Source organism: Kogia breviceps, chromosome 20 (assembly GCF_026419965.1).
Source record: "Kogia breviceps isolate mKogBre1 chromosome 20, mKogBre1 haplotype 1, whole genome shotgun sequence".
In the NCBI taxonomy this organism is placed as follows: Eukaryota; Metazoa; Chordata; class Mammalia; order Artiodactyla; family Physeteridae; genus Kogia; species Kogia breviceps.
In genome coordinates this window covers 26584394-26603736 of record NC_081329.1, presented here as the reverse complement: position 1 = coordinate 26603736, position 19343 = coordinate 26584394, and the positions used below count along the sequence as shown (strand labels likewise).

Here is a 19343-nt window from a genome sequence, read left to right as displayed (position 1 = left end):
AACCTCTCCCTCTACATGGGGTCAGCGAAAGAAAGTAAAGTTTCAATCGTGCCTTTCAAGTTGCCCTAAGCCCCTCCTTAGCCTCCCACTCCCCCCTGTTTCCAAGTGGCCAGCCTTGTCAGAAGAGAGGGCACCATCTGGTTCGTCCTTGTTTACTGCACACCCTGCCAGTTTGAGCTTATTAATCATATTTACCCAAGTATCTTAATTACTCCCTGTCTAGCAACTTGCTTTGCACTCAGCTGCTGACCCCTTTTTTTTTTATTCCTTTCTATCATTAATCATAGGAGCAGCGTGGGTACAGGAATTCCTGCAGCTTGGATTTCACTGGCACCGTTACCACTCCCAGAGAGGGGCGGCTGGAGGTCACGGCTGGTTCCTGACAAACTTCCTAATTAATCTGCTGAAGATCAGAGGAGGGCTAATAGGGGCTGAAGACTGTGCACGGGGCCCATCGCCCCGCCCTTTCCCTGCGTGCGTGCGTGCGTGCGTGCGCGCGTGTGGTGCAGAGCTTGGCAAGGGAGAAATGGCCTCAGCCAGCCATTCAGCACAATAGCACTCCTGCTGCTGCCACCTACCTTCCCTGTTTGGGGAGGAATTTTCTCCTCTCGCTTGGAAGTTTAAAAGGCTCACCCACCCTCTTCTTCTCCCGGATGCAACGGTGAACAAAATACCTTCCAGCCAACGTGCTTGTGGAACCAGAGTCTTGATATTTGGGTTCGTGCAGGCAGGAGTTGTCACGTAGGTGGATTAAAGCGCTTCCCTGTGGACCCACAGATCCTTGGCATCTCAGGCACTAATGTTGCTCCAAGCTGCAGGATGCTACGGGACGGCCAGGCGTGGCACAGGGGCTGCGGAAACACCCCGCTCAACCTCATTTCTTGGCCGACAACTTTGCAGACGGACCTCGCACAGGAAGAACACAAAGCAGAGGAGAGCTGAGCAGGAGAAGGACATCATTTCTGGTCCATCTCCCCCACGCCCCTCCCGGGCTCCCACTCGCCCGCCGATGCTCTGGGACCTCCTAGGTCTGCCTCCTGCTACGTGTGCCCCTTCCTTTTTCTTCGGTGGAAGGCAGGGAGTGAGAACAAGGGCTGTGCCTGCTTTCTTCCTGGCGGCCGTGTCTCGGGCCGAGAGGCTCCATTAAGGAGCGTAATTTGTTGGTCCAGGCGCTCCTCGCGTTTCGGCGCCGAGTGGCATCACTTTCTTTATGACCTCGTAAAGTCACAGCCGAGAGGCCGATTTGGAAAACAAACTGCCTCAGGCTGACAGATAATTAGATACGGGGGACATATTATACGCGTTTGCATATAAATGTGATCCGAGGCGGGTTGGTTCATCTGAAGTTGAGGTTAAAGGCGCGCCAGGTACTCCTGACACATCAGGATATATATTTTCATACAGTCTCGGGTGCTGTGTTGGTTTTATAGCCCTTTCATCCTAGTGCTGACGGATGGGGTGTGAGCACAGGTCAACCTGGAAGAAAGGCACAGCTCTCTTACCTGTGAGCCTCCTGGCATTTTGTCTTCCATCCCCCCAAACCCCCCACCTCTCCTCGTTTCTGGAGAAGGGGCTGCTCTTTGGGCTTGGATTCTGCAGTACATGACAAATGGCCAGAGTAGGAAGGGCCAGGATCCATGTTTCTTCCCCCATTTTTTTGCATTCTAATAGGCTCGATTAATGACAGCTATGACATAGTGTCTTTTCAAGACTGAGACAGATCCTGGTGGAATTCCATCTGGGGGCAAGGAGAGAGATGGAAGTAGATATTTTCCAGAAGGTTCTGTGGACTGCAGGGGTTGTTGGTAGGCAGCTGCAGCTGCCCGGGATGGCGGCCTGGCTGTGTCAGGAATGCTGGCCTCTTGGAAACTCCCCCTTTCCCCGCGATCTACTCTGGGGGAGCAGAGCCTGAGCCCTGAGAAAACCAGACTGGAGGATGAGTCTTCATTTCCCCCTTTGGCTTCAGAAGGCTCAGGGCTGGGAGTTCCAGCTAAATCATCCCCACGAAAATGTAAAGAGCTTAGTTTAGTGCCCTTGGGAGTAATTTCTATTTAAAAGTGGCATTAGAGCTGGTGCCTAAAAGAGCGGATTAGCGGGTAGTCATCTTCCGTTTGGGTGAGTCGCTTAATCTCTTTGAGTCTGTTTTTTCATCTTAAAATAGGAATAAAAAGCAGCACCCACCTTATCACTCTGGGAAGATTAATGTAGATAAAACAGGTAGCCGAGCGTTTCATATATAGTATTTCCTACATGTTAACTGTTTTTAGTAATGGTGATTAGCAGAGCTAATCATAATAAAACTGATCAGAGAAGATTCGAGAAGGGAACACCTCTACCCAGAGGGAGGGGGTGGTCTTCTGGGCCCGCCTCATTGCAGTGTGCTGGAGGTGGCCCCCGAGTGGTGGGCTGGAAAGAGCCTGAGTCCTGGGAGGTCTGGCTCTGGTTAGCGGTGTGTAATCTCGGGCATTTCACTCCCTCCCTCCCAGTCTCAGTTTCCTCATCCGTAAAGTAAGGGGCCCTCTCCCTCTGGGTGGCCTGGGCCCACGGTCTGACCTATGACCCCCACGAGCCTCTCGTCTCCTCTGCCAGGCCTCTGGGCCACCCTGCTGTCAACTTCACTTCTGGAGCAGGCCTGTGTTATTTTCCAGACCAAACTGGAGGGCTGAGGGGGCCTATTAAGAAGACTTTGGGGAGATGGTTGAACAAGTCTCAGCTTGGAATTAACCGTCTGCCTTAAATCTTACCATCATCCTATTAGAAAAGGAGAGAGAGAGAAAGAGCAAGGAAGGGAAAGATAATAAACCCCATAAGCCAACCCTTAAACCCTGTTGATGGAGATGATGTAAATAGAGTTGCTGTCACTTTGATGAATTAAATCCTCCATTAATTAGGATGCATTGATTTAAGGGTTGTCCAAGCAGAGCGTCCTTCTCCCCTTCCCAGCAAATTACAGCAGAGGGAAGGCGCAGGAGAGGGCGCGCTTTCTCTGTCTCTTACCTGACTGCTGGTTTCACTTACGGGCCTCGTGAAATATCCCAGGACCTGGTGGGTCACCCCAGTTTTCTCCACGTGCCTTTCTTTTTTCAGCTGGATCTAGGCATTGGGCTACACAGCCGCTCTCTGGAGGAAGGACTACCTTTGAACCCTACCACCTGCTGGAGATTGTCCTACAAGGTGGTCCGTCGACTTGAAAGGGGAAGGGAGAAGGTTCGAGGTTGGATGGAAGGATGCGTGTGTTGATCTCTGGGCCTGAGAGCCAGTAATTCCGGAGAGACCATATCAGCAATGGCTTAGAATCAGCTTGGCAGCTGCTCCTGGCTCTGAGTTGACCTGATGTCAGATGGACTCTTCCTGTTGCTCTGCAAGGTCATTAAAATCCCCAAAGGAGAACAAGTGAGGGCCCCTGTCTTGCTGTATGGACAGCCCTCCCTCTGGAGCTGCAGTCTTCTGCAGCAATGGCTGAGCCGACTGGTTGAAAGGTATCCTTGTCCATCCCTCCCTGGACCTCGGGCCAAGTCACTTTTGGTCCCAGGGCTCTGAGGCTCCAGCTGCCTGCTCTGGATTCCATTTCCAAAAAGATGAAGATATATTGTAGGCAAGACACAATAAAGCCATGATGTGTTTTTTCATCACCACTGCAACCTCAGTGTGTGTTGCTGATTGTGTGCAAGGATCCTGGTGCTTCATGTGAAGTTAAATAAGAAGTGAGCTTGTTAGCCAAGTTAGGACTGGGAAGAAGGGTGTGACCCCTTATGGAAAACCCCCTAACACTGACCCAGGGAACCTTGAACAAAGTGATTCTTCTTCACTTTACCCCTTCACCCCCAAGGGTCCCATTACTCAGGCAAAAGGAGTGTCTCCACTCTCAGAGAGGGGTGCCTTATAAACAGATGAAATGGGGGCTGTAAGAGGTCTCTTAGACTGAGTCTTTCGTCTCAAGACTCCAGCTAAAAATCCTGGCATGACTAAGAGAGGGAAGCTCTCACAGACACCCCCTCCCTTTAAAAATTTTTTTAAAAATTGAAGTATAGTTGATTTACAACGTTGTGTTAATTTCTGCTGTACAGCGAAGCGACTCATTTATACACACATATACATTCTTTTTCATATTCTTTTCCATTATGGTTTATTACAGGATATTGAATATATTTCCCTGGACATTAGGACCTTGTTGTTTATCCATTACATATACAATAGTTTGCATCTGCTAATCCCAAACTCTGAATCCTTCCCTCCCCCTCCCCACCTCCCTCTCCCCACCTCCCCCCCCACCTCCCCCCTGGCAACCACAAGTCTGTTCTCTATGTCTGTGAGTCTGTTTCTGTTTCGTAAATAAGTTCATTTAAGTCATATTTTAGATTCCATGTATAAGTGATATCATATGGTATTTGTCTTTCTCTTTCTGACTTCGCTTAGTATGATCATCTCTAGGTCCATCCATGTTGCTGCAAATAGCAACATTCTTTTTAATGGCTGAGTAATATTCCATTGTATATATGTACCACATCTTCTTTGTCCATTCATCTGTCGATAGACATTTAGGTTGTTTCCATGTCTTGGCTATTGTAAATAGTGCTGCTTTGAACATGGGGCAGACATCTCCTCCCTCGATTCACCAGAGTCCCGTATGCAAATATATGCACGCATCCCAGTACCAACAGGGAAAGCATCCTTCTGGAGTTGCCCCAGGATCGAGTGTGGCAGGAGTTTCCTCAGTTTGGGGAAGAAGGATAAACTCATAAACATGGGCCCGTGCCCTGAGTGTGTTCAGAATCGCAGACCCCCAACTCTGACCCTGCTGAGGGGTCCCTCGGTCCCCACTCCTGCCCTCTGTAAGTGGATCTACTGTAGCCGTCGTGCTGAGGTTCCCACCCTGGAGATATTGTCCTCTTTCTTCTCCCTCTGTTTCCTTGCCAAGGGGATCTGCAGGGTAGAGGTGACATTTTTCTTAGCACATTGGGTGAGCCGGAAGGGATGAAGTGGAGAGAGGGAGGAGAGGGGAGAGGAGGCGAGGAGGGAGCAAGAAAAAAAAGTAGGAAAAAGATAACAGGAAGTGAAGAGGAGGAGCACAAGGGAGATTCGCGATGGACAGCTGCAGGGAGAGGGCAGAGGAAGGTTCGCAGAAAACACGCAAAGACGAAATCCCCAAAGAGGACGTGAGCATGTGGGCAGGGGGTAGAGAAGAAACAGGAGACAGGAGTGGAGGGAAAGGAGATGGGAAACTGGGAGAAGGAAGAGAAGAGAGAAGCATCAGGGAGGGGCCAGGAAAAGAAAGGGAGAGGGGGGAGGGGAGAGGCTGGGGATGGAGGGAGGGGGGAGAGGCTTGGGGGAGAGGCTAGGGATGGAGGAAGAGGAGAGAGCAGGCGCTGGGTGGGGGGAGAGAGGGGAGACAGAAAGTGCTGTGCTGGGTGGATTATTGTGTGTTTGTCATCTGGAATGGTATAAGCTGTAGGTACAGCATCTCCTGCCCATGATTTATGGCCCCTGTCAGGCAGGGAGCGCGCTTTGTCTGCTGTAGCGTGGAGGATGAATGCATTGCTGTCATCCCGGCCTGGCCAGCCTTTCTCTCTCGCTGCTCCGAACGCTCGCTCCCCATTTCACGCCAGTGAACATAAACAATCTTTTGTAAACTGACAGTCACACTTGCTTCTTTGGAAACATAAAGCAGAAATGTATGACTCGGCTTTCATTACCCAATTTCCTACGCTATATAAAAACACTCAGGAAAGACATGTAAGTGGTCACAAAACCTGGGAGATTGGAAGTGTCCTGGAGGGAAAAAAAAAAGCTGGAGGTGGAGGAGGGGAGCCTGGCTGGGAAGGAGCTGGTGAGGAGAGGATTATGTGTCTCACCCTTCACATCCTTCCCAGAAAACACTGTCAGATAAACTGGGCCATCCAGACACATAATTATATTACATTTCTGAATAATCGACATTTCCTGCCTGAATTGTTGCTTCCCACCGCCACCCCGCCCCCCACTTTGAACCCAGAGGGCAGTAATGAAACAGTCTTGAGATCAAATCTGGCTGATAATGTTGCTTTGTTTTTTTTCTCCTTTTTCTGCTTTACATTTTTCTTCCCTACTAGCCATTCAGCAAATTCCGCCAAGTCAGAAGTGTAACTTATTTTGAGAGAGCTATTAGGGTGCAGATTGTGGTGATTTCGCAGCTGGAGCATCTCAGCTGGGAAGGGAAATCCATTCCTGACACGCGGAGCCTTGCCACGGCCACAGCAGGTAAAGGGCGTCGGTCAAGATGGAGGGCTTGGGGGGAGGCTCCAAGATACGCTGAGGCTGAGATCTGGTCTAGAAGCCACTGATGGCCACCTTCCCAGGCCTCTCTGCAGAGACAGAACACTCCTCTTCCTGCCTTCAGTTATGTCCAGTTGTAGCCTTGCAGCCAGCAGAAGGGAGGGAGGCTCAGAGGTGCTCTGGTTGCTTCCATTGTGCTGGGGTTTTGACCCGGACGGCCTGGGCCAACAGTTACCGGTGAGGTCACTTCAGCATCACTGCAGGCCCATGAGGTTCCCGACTTTGTGGATCTGGGGGTTGAGAACTAGTTGTTAATTCTTGTAATCATTCCCCCCCGCCAGATTCTTTAAGGTCAAAATCTTTGAGAGGCATTTAGTGACTTGCTTTAGTTTGGGTGTTTGCTTTTGAATAGAAAAGGGCCTTTGCAGCATCCGCTGGAGAGCTGACCTTGAACTACATTGCAGCTGGACAACTGCAATGCCAATCAAGACTTGTTCATTGCCCCAGAGACCTGGGGAAGTCACTCTGCTTCCTCAGATCTCAGCTTTGCTTTTCCAGAAAGAGAGACATCCTGTCTACACACCAAACACACACACACACACACACACACACACACACACACACAGACGTATACAAACATATACACAAATATTAGAACACAGGTTCAAGGACCGGAAAACTACAAATTCCAAAGAGTTTTTGAACACCTACTACATGTCCAGCACTATGCTAGGTTCTGTAAAGTGCGTGCCCTCCAAATGCTTTTTGTTTAATTGAAAAGTTTCCAATATACTGACACCTACAGGGAAGGACCCCCTGTTGACATGCCTGTTGCTTGCCTTTCTCTACTCTCTCTCCAACCCTATCCATGCCCAAGTTTGATTCATTCTTCTTTCAAGGTCATACTCTCCTTGGACTCCTCCACACAAGAACCTCTTGCCCTCTCTAACCCATGGGGAGTGGTCTGTTCCCCCTGAATGTCCAGAAATTATTGTGTGTTCCTCTTTGGTGGTAATTCTTCATATGCTGTCTGGTCCCAGTTGTCACATTGCTTTCAAGTCTTCATAATATCTTGAGGGGTTGAGATTTTAATAATGTCTCGTTGCTCTGAGTATCCCTCTAGCAGTCAATACGGGGATTTGCTATATAAGGCATCCAAACTTTTGGAAAACATACATCTCGAGACTTTTTCAGATTCTCCAATGTATAAAGGCATGTCTGTGTTAGATTTCTGACTGTTTTCCTAACAACATGTCTATAAGGAGTTGTCTTTCATTTAAGAATACGTTACAATTTAAACATCTTTTGAACTCATTCAATGGTCACTTATTCTTCGCAAGGAAACACAGTTTTGTTATTTCAAAAGAATTATAGTGTGCATGGTGAGTGTTAAGATTAAGAGCGCAGCATGGAGATTTGGGTGCTGGGGGCGGTGGTGTGGCTTACACACTGGCTGAATCGCTCCCTCCTGCTACTAACCTCTCAACATCGTGATTCTCATTTGTACCTCAATAAATTGTCTTTTCTGTTTATGGGACTTCGGGTTAATCCACAGATTGAGAAAAACCACTAAGGAAAAAATCTACCAAGCGTCTGTATAGTTGGTGCCAAAATCTGTTGATTATTTGAAAACTAAATGCATCTGAATGTCCCATGAACCCTTGCTCACCCCTTTCTCCCACCCAGGGGTCCTCAGGCTTTCTTACCTGTCATCGAAGGAGGCAGCACAGTGTCGTGGAAACACTCAGGCTTTGACTCCAGACCTGGTTTCAATCCTGGTTCCACCACCTCACTAGCTATGTTGTCTAAGGCACATAAGTTCTCTGAAGCTCGGTTTCCTCATCCGTAACATGGGCAAGGTAATAACCCACCCAGTGGAGCTTCTGTGAGGATTAAATCTACAATGACTACCACATAGTAGGTGATTAATCAGCGTGAATTCCTTTTCTCTCTCCATCATCCACTACAAATATATCCCCTTCATTTCGTGGCATTCAAAGTACAGAGCTTCCAAAAACCTCATTGCTGTCAGTGCTTAGGGAGGAAGTACACAGGCAGCTGGCTGAGCACTCCCAACCGCGATACATAGACTCTGATGCAGACTCGGAATTCTTCAGGCCTCCAGAGGAGCCCTTCCTCTGTTATTGTTAGGCATTTGCATTGGACAAACAAAGTGAGTACCATGAGATGAATTTAATACCTGACAGGTGGCAGAACAAATGTCGTTGATCTTGGTGATACTATACAAAAAGCAGGGAAGTAGTTTGGTCCTACGGCGATTTATAATCCTTTTGCCTCACTAGGTAATTTTCACTAGGGAAGACGTTCTTTTGCCTGCTGGGGGTGTGGGAGGAGGCTCAGGCACCACGTACTTACACGGCCGCCCAAGTCACGTGATCAGGGGCGAGCCTCAGAGCTGGGGCTTCTCACATGCCCAGGAATCAGAGGAGTCAAAAGCAAAGAGGTCACAACACACCAACAGTACAAAACTAAACAGCATTATAAGCTACTCCCCCCTCAGGAAATACTAACAACAACAACGACAAAAAGACTGCACGAGGTTAAAATAATTACAAGTAGGAACTTTTTTTAAAAGAATCGTTAAATTTAGAACCACCTTTCACATTATTCATTCACTGAATCATTGATTTATTGGACTTAAAAAATGTGCTGTGTACTGGAAACTTTGGTTTCAGGTCTCTAGCTGCACATATTAAAGGGTTAAAAAAAAGAATTAAAAAAAAAAGCAGAGAGAGGAGGTGGGAACACAGTTGGACTTCACATTAGGAGCATCCAATATACGGAAATCATAGGTCCCCTCTCACCTCTAAACCACCCCCCATAGAAATAAAATAAAGGGATATTAATTATTTATAGAGCAGAAGAAGAACTTCCTGCCTTTAATGATTGTTAGAAGTAGCCCTCTTCCCGAGTGGGTATACAGAATGATTTATACTCAACTGAATAGGTGTTTTCATCTTATAGGAGAATTTGGGGAGACAGAAAGATGACGTCAGAATGTGACGTTTTAAGGCTTCGCGATGATGGGTCTCATTCTCAACTACCAAAAGTAGAGGGCGTTTGTTCTGAGGAAGTTTTAGGTGGTAATAACACCAGCCTGTTTTAACAGGTTGGTGGCCTGGGTCCTCTTTAACATCCTGTCCGGGAGATTGGAAGAGAGATTTGTGTAGGTATCTCAGCCGCGCTTGTGATTTCCTGCAGGTGACTGGGCTTTGGAGGAGTCCCTTGTGGGTTCAATGCTTGGGATAGGAAGGCCCAGAGCAACAATCCCAGGAGACTCAAGCTTCTTTTTCTCACGAGAACAGAAGTGGAAACTACTGGCTGCTGTCAACAAACCACCACAATGCTTGGTCTTTGGTTCTAATCTTGCTTAGAATGTTGTGGGATCTCATCTTTTATGTAAATTATCTACTGCTGGGTAAAACATCACCCCAAAGCTTAGTGCTTATCATCGCACAGTCTCCGTGGAACAGGAATTTAGAAATAGGTTATAGGGGTGGTTTTGGCTCAGGATTTCTCCTGAGGCTGCAGTAAAGCTTTGTTTTGAATATTTTCCCTTTGTGATTATTTTTCATGGGTTTCACTGGGTCAGGCTCCTCCCCTATCGTATAGATTTTCTTTACAGACTTTCTTCATTGTCATTGTGTCCAAATTTATGGTCATTTATTTGGGAAACAGTTAAGAAATTTCCCTGCCAGCTCAATGAGGTTGTTCAGTGGAAGTTTTTAAACAGGAAATAATGGGGAGGTAGGTATGGTTTCCACAATTGAAACCGTGTACAAGTCCCAATGTCCTTGTCTTTTGAAGCTGGCTCAAAAGTTAATGATTGGGAAATGTTAAGATGTAGAAATAAAGAAGAGCTGTTGGGCTGGGGAATGGGTAACAATTTAGACTCTAAATCCGCCACATCGAGGAGTCACTGAACTCCCAGTTCCCTGAAAGATACAGATAAAGGCCTGACACATATTCCTAAACTGTTTTTACAGGAAGCCAACCACCAGATGAAAACTGCTGCCTGCAAGCACACAGACCCTAGACTGCTTGAAAACAGAAGGTTGAACGAAGCTTGAAACTTCACCTCGATGCCAACCCATCCCAGAACTGTCCACGAGCTGATCACACCCTGCTCTTGAGGGCACTAGCCTGCTGTGAACTCCTTTGCCTGGCAAAGCAATAAAAGTTTCTCTTTTTTTTTGGGCCTGGCCACTCAGCATGTGGGATCTTTGTTCCCGGACCAGGGATCAAACCCTCGCCTCCTGCAGTGGAAGTGTGGAGTCCTATGCACTGGACTGCCAGGGAAGTCCCCAAAGCTACTTTTCTCTACGTCACCCCAAACTCTGTCTCTGAATTTCTGTTTGGCACAGATGAGCAGAGTCTTGTTTTTGGTAACCCAGTAAAACTTCCTTTTTCTTTGCTTCAGGGAACCCTGCTCTAAATGCAGTGCAGATTGGGTCAGCTGTGATGCTGCCTAACTTGACTTTGGCCAACAGACCAGTGTTTCCGTGAGCATCCACACTGGGATGGGTTATTTCCTGGATGGCTATGGATGGTTTGGGCCCTTTAGCACAGGAGGTTTCACATTAAAACCGGAGACTATTAGCAGGCCAAAGAGTACACGAGGCTAGTCTAGTCCAAAGCTTTCCCAAGTCCCCAGATATGTTCACTCAACCAATCATCCATTCATTCATCTCATGTTTATTCGTCCCCTACAGTGTGTGAGGCGTTACACCAAAGCAAGATGTGGCAATGAGTTTCCAAACAGGTGGGGGGAAATATTGGGGATGAGGAAGCTAGGGATGGATCGCCATTTCTCCTGGCTGAGAGCCAGCCACTGGACTGATGTTTGGGGGACACCAGAGGGCAGTGACTAGTAAAACAAAGGGACCCAGGACGCTTTCTAAGACCTTGGCACAGAAGCCCAGATGTAGGAACTGGGGTTCAGGGTGGGTCCAGCCGCCCAAGATAAGGGAGACATCCAATGATCAGACCTGAGGTCAAATTAGCACCAAGGGAGACTCAAAGCTGAGTCCTTGAACTTCTTTAATCTCAGGGATCTCAGGTGGGACAGAGCCTGAAGTGGGGCGGGGCTTCCAGGGAGCATCAGGTCTCCCTGAGTGTGGGGAGGAAGAGCTGCAGAGACGGGAGCCCAGTGGACCCAACACATCCCAGTGGCTCCTACATGCTGGGGATTTACCTGGATGTTCGGCACAGCATAGAGGAGAAGGGAGGAAAGGGATGCGACAAAGTCCATTCTCTACGTCTGTGTCTTTATTCCTGTCCTGCCCCTAGGTTGTTGAGAACCATTTTTTTTTTTTTTTTTAGATTCCATATATATGTGTTAGCATACGGTATTTGTTTTTCTCTTTCTGACTTGCTTCACTGTGTATGACAGACTCTAGGTCCATCCACCTCACTACAAATAACTCAATCTCGTTCCTTTTTATGGCTGCGTACTATTCCATTGTCTATATCAGGCACATAGCTTCTTTAAGGCTCAGGAAGCTTCTCCTCCTCCCCTCTCCCTGGGCAGAAGCTGGCTCCTTCTCTCTTTCTCCTCGGGGTTCATTTCGATGTTAATGAAGACTAAGAAGGTGGGCGATGTTGTTTTCTTCTAACAATCCCATCGCATCCTTCCTGGTCTCTGAGCATAGCTCTCTGATTTAGATGCACTGTGTCTAATTAAAGCTGTGTTTGTTTTCTCTTACTCCTTTTCTCTCTCCACTTCATGGGAATCCTTTTCTCCTCCTCCTACTGGGACACACTCTTTTCCTTTGGGTCTACGCCCCACCCCAGCCCTACCTGCCTTGGGGGGACCTTGGGGGCAGGCCAGGTGGAGTTCTTTCTATGAATTGCCATCTGGGGTGGAGGAAAAGTTTGCACTGGGAACCTTACATGGTAGCACTATATGGTGAATTAGGTACACGTGTGCCTCACTTTGGGTAAACCAGAGAACCCAGTTCGGAACAATCTGGATTGTCTGAAAACTAATTTTAGAGAAGAGGAGGGTTTTCCAATGGATGGGAGAATCTGGGACAGGAAATTGGGGGCAGTTTTTTTTTTTTTTTTTTTTTTAAGGAAGCACTCTTTCCATCAGATAGGGATTCCAAGCAGGTTTCCTTCAAACAGCAAGCTCCTCTAGTGCATTTAAAATAGATTTAATCAACAGATGAAGAATATAAAATTTCACGGGTACAGAGCCCAACCATGGCTACCATTGATAGGCCAGGTACGGTGAAAGCACTTGAAAACTTCCAACGACATTTTTCCTGAAGCTTCGTATTATTTTACCTATTTTGCATATGAAGAAATTATGACTCAGAGAGGTTAAGTTTCTCGTCCAAGTTTACACAGCTTGTAAACAGAAATGAAATTTGAATCTAGATTTGTCCAACCCCAAATCCTACATTTTCCCACCATATCCAGAAAGGACCTCAAAGCTCATCTAGTTCTGAGCAACTCAGCCTGTTCTGATAGTGGATGAAAAAATGCTGCCTGCCATATCAGTGAACAAAAGCTGTTGTAGCCATCAAGCCACTACGGCTGCCCCAAAGGTGAGCTTGAGGGAACTCAGGCTGGAGACAAACTGGCTGCCCAGCCCTCAGCCCCTGCAGCTGCCCCAACGGTGCGCCCCGAAGGGACACGGGATGGGAAAGAAAAGGCTGCAGGCCCTAGATAGTTAAGGTGCACATCAGAGGAGTGATTCCAACGAGCCCAGACTCTTGCATCCTCCCATACATAGAAAAGTGCTGAATTCATTAACTTGAGATGTCTGGTTTCCCATAATTAACAGTAATCTTGTGATGTTCTGACTACCTGAGAGTTGTGTTTTATTTGGTGGACAAAATCTCAGGACTTAAGCCTGGGACACAGCGTCTCAGACAATTCTGAGAAACTGTTCCAAAGAGGAACAGAAAATCGACTCCTCAACTTCAGCTCTCGTGTCTCTTGGTTCCTTCCATCCTTGTGCTACCCCAGTAGGAAGGGGTTCAGCCAGCTCCCGGATGGCCTGTGCTGCTCAGGGCAGAAGTTAAGCCAGCGAGCTCATCAGAACGATAGAAATCAGGACCCGGTCGTGCCCGACATCATGAGTTCCTCACTGGTCATGCAATCAGCTTTGGCACAGTGTTCCTTGCAACGGGGTACCGTGGCCTGGATGCCACCAGCTTCCTCTTTACCTCGTGACTCACCTCGCTGCCCACTACGCCTGCCGTAAGCTCTCTGCATGGGCCACGCCAGCCTCCTGGACGCACCAGGCATGAGCCCCGCTCCGAGCTTTGGAAGCCCAGCTGCTGCCTTTCTCTGGAAGCTTCGTCAAGCCCACACTGACGAGCTCACTTCCTCACATCCTTCAAGTCTTTCTCCAGATGTCACCCTCCCAGTGAGGCTCTTCTGATCACACCCAGCCCCCCTCTTCCAAGTCTACAATTATCTATCCCCTCGCAGGTCTTAGTTTTTTTACGCGGTACTCATTATTACGTGTCACTAGCATATCCTTAATTTGCTCATTGCCAGCCCTTTCCACTAGGATGTAAGTTCGAATAAAGGGTAAAGTTCAGTGTGTTTATTACTGCGTAGAGCACAGAGCAGCCCATGGCACGTGGAAGACGAAATAGAAATGTTGATTGAGTGACTGAGGTGGACGAAGCCTCTGGCCCACACCCCACCATCCATGGCATCCTGGGCAAGTTCTGGGTCTCCTGGGTCTCAGTGGATAATGTCAAATGTCTTCAGGAGCAGTGAAGTCTGCACCATCGATGACTGGCTACTCCCAACTGTTATTAAGGTCTCCGTGTGGAGGTAAGGCACGGGGGGAAGAGCACCAGGCTCTCTCCTTCCAATAAGAAAAGCCTGGACACCTGGGGACAAGCCTGGGGAAAAGCATCAGGCTGTGAATCCCAGAGTCGGCCCGAGTCCCACCATACAGTTCCCATGGGATGCCGGAGAAGTCATTTCATCTCTCTCGCCTCAACTTTCTCTTCCGTCAAACAAGAACGTGTAGACGTGTTAGAAAGAGCATCCCATGACCAGAACAGAAGGTGATAGAAGGTGATAGAATCTGTCAGAAATAAAACAGTAATGTTGTTTTGCCTAAATATGGAATCTTAGCAGTATCTCACCTGGGGTGTGTGTGTGTGTGTGTGTGTGTGTGTGTGTGTGTGTGTGTGCGTAAAAGCACAGAAGTGTGTAAACTTGCCATCTCAAACTTGACTGAAAGCTCCAAATGGGAGTGATGCAGGCAGGAGCTGCATCACTTGCTTCTTTCCTAGGACTCCACAGAACCTGTGCAGAGACCTGGACCAGCTCAAAAGGTTGATGACTGACTTAATGAAATCACAAGAATAACTGTGCATTTATGTAAAGCCTTTCTCCAAGGATCTCTCTGCACTCTGCAGATAGTGGACTTATTAATCCATGGAGCACCTCTGTGAGGCACTTACAGGACAGGGGTGACCAGACTCATGGAATAAATAATGTCAAGAACAGCATGAAGCTAAACTAACCGATAAGTCTGAGCCCCAGGAGATGGGAGGGGCCCAAGGTCACCCGGTGAACTGAGACATAGACACGCGTTTCTGCCCCGATGAGGTGACTCTGTGCTCCCAGGGCCCAACTCCATGTCCCCCCGGGCTGGCGCGGGCCTTCCACATGCACGTCCCAAGGCATATTCCATGGGATATCAGAGGCCTTCTTACTAACCCCTGCCCTAGAAAGTTCTGGAAATATTGGGTTTCACAGAGGGAAGCAGGTTTCTTTCCTGGAGGACTTTGTAGACACTTTAACAATCCACTTTGTATTGTTACTTTCCAAGAGGCACGCCCAGTATGTGCAGTTTCTCAAATTTAATTGTCTTTGGAAACTTCCTTCCCCCGGGGTCTCAGTGGATTGGTGAAATGCTTGGTTTATTAATATCTGGCACCAGAACTTCCCTTGTGGAAGGAGATATCTACATTTAGGAAAAATCTTGGCAAGCCAGCTTTGGATGTGAGTGACTTTGTAAGCATAACTGTCATTGGAGGCCAAGACATCAAGGGGAAAGATGAAGGAGACAGCGGGGAGAGTGGACTGTTTTTGTTCCCAAAAGGTAGGAGGAAAGAGCAGAGGAGAAGAAAGAGAAGGGCAAAAAGAGAGAAGCCAGGAAGAGGAGAACACTTGGCTGGGTGGAGTCAAGATTCAGTGAAGCTCCAGAATGGTAGGAGAACCAAGGACATTTATAAGGCTGCTCACTGTTTCGTGTGAAGTTGCTGGGGCTGCAGTATAAACCCCTCCTCCATTCTCTCCCTCTCGCATCTATTGGGAAGTCTAGTAGGACCATATGTGCTTTGTAGAGTGGAGAGTGTGTGTGTGTGTGTGTGTGTGTGTGTGTGTGTGTGTAGGGATTGAGAAAAAGCTTCGTTCCATCCCTGAAATTTTGTGGACAGGGAATAGGTAGCTTTAACAGAAGCAGGAGCCCAGAGGCAGAGATGACCTTGAGAGGTAATAAGCCTTTGTGCGTTCACGTAACCCTTTGGGAGGTTCGGGCACTTTGGGCTTGAGTTAAACCCTCTAAGTTCTCAATTGCACCCCAAGCTGCAACTAGACATTCTATAGATTAGCTGATTTCTAACGCTGCCCTCTGACATGTCATCCTAGGGTCCCAATTACTGTCTCCTTTTGTACCATAGAAACCCAGGTATCTGGAGCCCCAGAGAACAGGTCTTCAGATGGTGATCCTGGTTTTCTTTACAAGTCTGTCCTCCAGAGTAAGCAGACTTCATTCCTTCTTCACGCCTCCTATGACTAGTTACCAGACTTACCATCCTCCCGGTCACCCTGGTCTGGACAAGCGTGGAAACACCCTCCAGGGTTTCAACGTGCCTCTTGGAGTTCAACACAATCCAGCCAGTGTGGTCTGCCTGTCACCAAATCCAGGAGAGTCTTTACTTTCTGTGATCCAAAATTTCACCCAGCATTGTTTCTGTTTGGCAGTCACATTGCGTTCTTGGCTCCGTGAAACTTACGGTCAGCGAAAATCCTCGTCGGGTAATAAACTGAGTTTACCCATTTTGGTTACAGCTGTTCTGATGGGAGGGTATTACTGCCACATGGGTGAGAACAGCTGCCTCTCCTGTCATGTTACATAAGGATTACGGTTTATATCATGCTGTCATGGGGGAGGATGCACGTGCGCAGAGACTGTGTACAGGTTTAAGGAGTGCCTGCGTGTAACAAAGTGGTAATTAACAGCGTCAGTCACAAATAACTTTTTTCTCTTCTTCCTGGGCTCCCCAGCTTTCAGAAGCTGCTGATGCGCTCGTGATAGGCGCTGTGTAAACACACAGGTAGACGGAGAAAGCCTGGCAGAAGGTGATCGTGGAGTGGAGACAGGGACCCCATCAAACACCCTTAACAGTAATGACAGCCATTGTGTAAACACACAAATCACCTTAAACAGCGTTTATAAAAGTGCTTCTGGGGTAGGAAGTGGGGATGGGGAGGGGAGAGAATGAAGAAGAAATAGAAGGATGTGGAGGTCTTCGAGTATATTAGCCGAGTTTCTGTCTCGTCTGGGTTGTGTAAGTATCTCCTGATGGCAGTGGCTCTGCGGGGGTGGGGTGGAACGCCCTCAAGCCCCCATTGAACCATCTGCCCTTAACCTGTGGCTTGCAGGACCATGAAATTCATGTAGGGGAGGGGAGAAGAGCAAGTGTGTCCTCTTCCACTGCCCACCAGCTGTGTGACCTTGAGCAAGCCAACCTTTCTGAGCCTCAGTTTTTCCATCTATAAAATGGATTTTCCAAAGTGGACGTAGGGGACTATGGGAAGGCAGAACCAGTGTCCTGACTCCTCAGGGGAGCTAATAACTCAGTAACGGGGAAGAGGGATCTCCCCTCTCGGACAGGGTCCTATTTGGAGAGAGAGACCAGTCATTCACTGGTCTGGCATGTGGGAGCCTCTCGGGTCAGGTCTGCGGGGTGGGGCGGTGGGCTTGCGGAGACAGAGGTCCTGCCTGCAGCGGAGATGAGACCGCATGCCGAGAACAATGCAGGGTAGAAATGAGAAGCCCTCTAAGAAGCAAAGAAGATGTGAGAAGGGAACCTACGCTGAGGGAGAGGATGAGAGGGTGGAGAGTTCTGGAAGGGTCGGCACTCGTGTGGTCCTGAAGAGTGAGTAGGAGGGGGACACCATTCCTGAAAAAGGGAGAAAGTGTCCCACTGCAACGCAGAGTGTCTTCACATCGACCATTGGATTCAGCCCTCGCTCCAATGATGATAGCAGCTAACATGGCGAAGCATTCTAAGTGCTCGGTACTGTTGGAACTTGCTCAGCCAGGGCAGAGGAGCGGAGCTTGTCCTTCTGTACAATGCTGTCCCAGGGCTGGGAAATGTAGGAGACAGGGTTGAAAGTCATTTCCAGGAGGTGAGCCTGGGAGCAAGGCATTGACGTGATCTAAGTTGTACCTTTAGGCGGCGAATCAGGCCACTGTGTCTGATATGAATGGGGAGTCTCCTTCAAGGTTCTCTCCCTGCTTTCTATGGTACCCAGAATCATATTTCAGTCTGATATCATTCATTCCAAGGTACTGGGCATGGGAGATAAGGCTGAAGCTTGAACCCACTCAAAGCTACAATTTTCTAGAAGAGTGAATGGATTAAAGTCATTTAGGTAATCACTTATTCATTCAACAAATAATTCGGAGAGCTCTAAATGTGTCAGGCACCGAACAAGGTCAGTCACTGTCCAACCCAGTCTCTAAACCTCCACTAAAGGGGAAGCCTTTCCTCTTGCATCCTCTGATGACGGGCTCTCCCTTCTTTCCATCTAGTTCCTAGATTACTTCTGTTTTCTCAGTTCACTATCTCACGATGGTGGAGACCCATCGATAGACTTGATTCAATGCAGTAAGTAGTGTTGGAGCTCTACAGGGGTGTTATGATGTGAGCAGAGAGGAGGTGCAATCAGAGAAGACTTCTCGGAGGAAGTGAAATCTGAGCACAGCCTCCAAAGGGAGTTCTGGAGACAAGAAGCAAAGGGCCAGAGGAACTACGGGCAATTGAAGTTGTTACAGCAGAACGTGGGAGGTGGGGAGTAGGGAGAGGTGTGGCTGGATACTTGTAGACGGTGGAAGGTAGAGATCAGATCACAGAGGGACTATATGCCATGCGTAGAAGTTTGGACTCTAGCTGATAAATGATGAAGAGCCACTGATGCCTCTTAGGAAGAGGAATGACAAGGTCCAATTTGAACTTTCCATGGATGGTAATAGCAAATACTTGTATTGTTCTGGGCTCTGTTTTAAGTGTTTTGCAAATAATCCTCATGATAACCTTACAAATGTAGGTGTTAATATCATCCCCATTTGACAGATGCGGAAACTGAGGCTTCGAGCTTAAATGACTTGCCCAGGTCCACACAGATATTAAGAGGACAGAGCTAGGCTTTAAAGCCAGGTGGCCTGGCTCCAGAGTTTGTGCTCTTATCCAGTCTATTCTACTGCACTGTGGTGACAGTGATGAGATGCTCCAGGCTGCAATTCTGGAGGTTGGGAGACCCTTCTGGAGGCTGTTGCAGAAGTTCTGGTGAGAGACACCGAAGTCTTTAACTAGCAGTGAGAGAGTGGGGTACATTCCAGAAACGGCTTGCAGAAGTCCATCAGGTGCTGGTGACTGCCAAGTGGGAGGGAGAGGTCAGTGTTGGGCTTCGGAGGTGACAACCATTTCCTGTGAAGGCCCATTAGGAAATCTTTCAGGCTTTGGGGGTCACATGGTCTCTGATGCAACTACTCAACCGCCTTTGCAATGTGCAAGCACCCTAGACAATCTATAAATGAATGAGCGTGGCTGTGTCCCAATAAAACTTTATTAATGGACGCGGAAAACTGAGTTCCATTGAATTTCCATATGTTAAAAAATATGATTCTTCTTTTGATTTTTTTTTTTCCAATCCTTTGAAACTCCAAAAACCATTCTTAGCTCCAGGACCATATAAAAATCGGCAGTGGGCCAGATTTGGGTTGCGTTTGTAATTTGCCAACCTCTGGGCTTATTCCTGGGAGCGGGGAGGTGAGTGGTGGCCCAGAAGGGACTCAGGAT

The 19343-nt window shown here is 48.0% G+C and overlaps 1 long non-coding RNA gene across 1 annotated transcript; it reads left to right on the top strand.

The window, feature by feature from the left end:
• The first annotated feature begins 5064 nt into the window (after nt 1-5064).
• LOC136793290 (uncharacterized) lies at nt 5065-10589 on the top strand. Its single transcript, XR_010838401.1, has 3 exons — nt 5065-5156; nt 6090-6237; nt 10260-10589. It is a non-coding gene; the product is annotated as an uncharacterized lncRNA (long non-coding RNA).
• The last annotated feature ends 8754 nt before the right edge of the window (nt 10590-19343 follow it).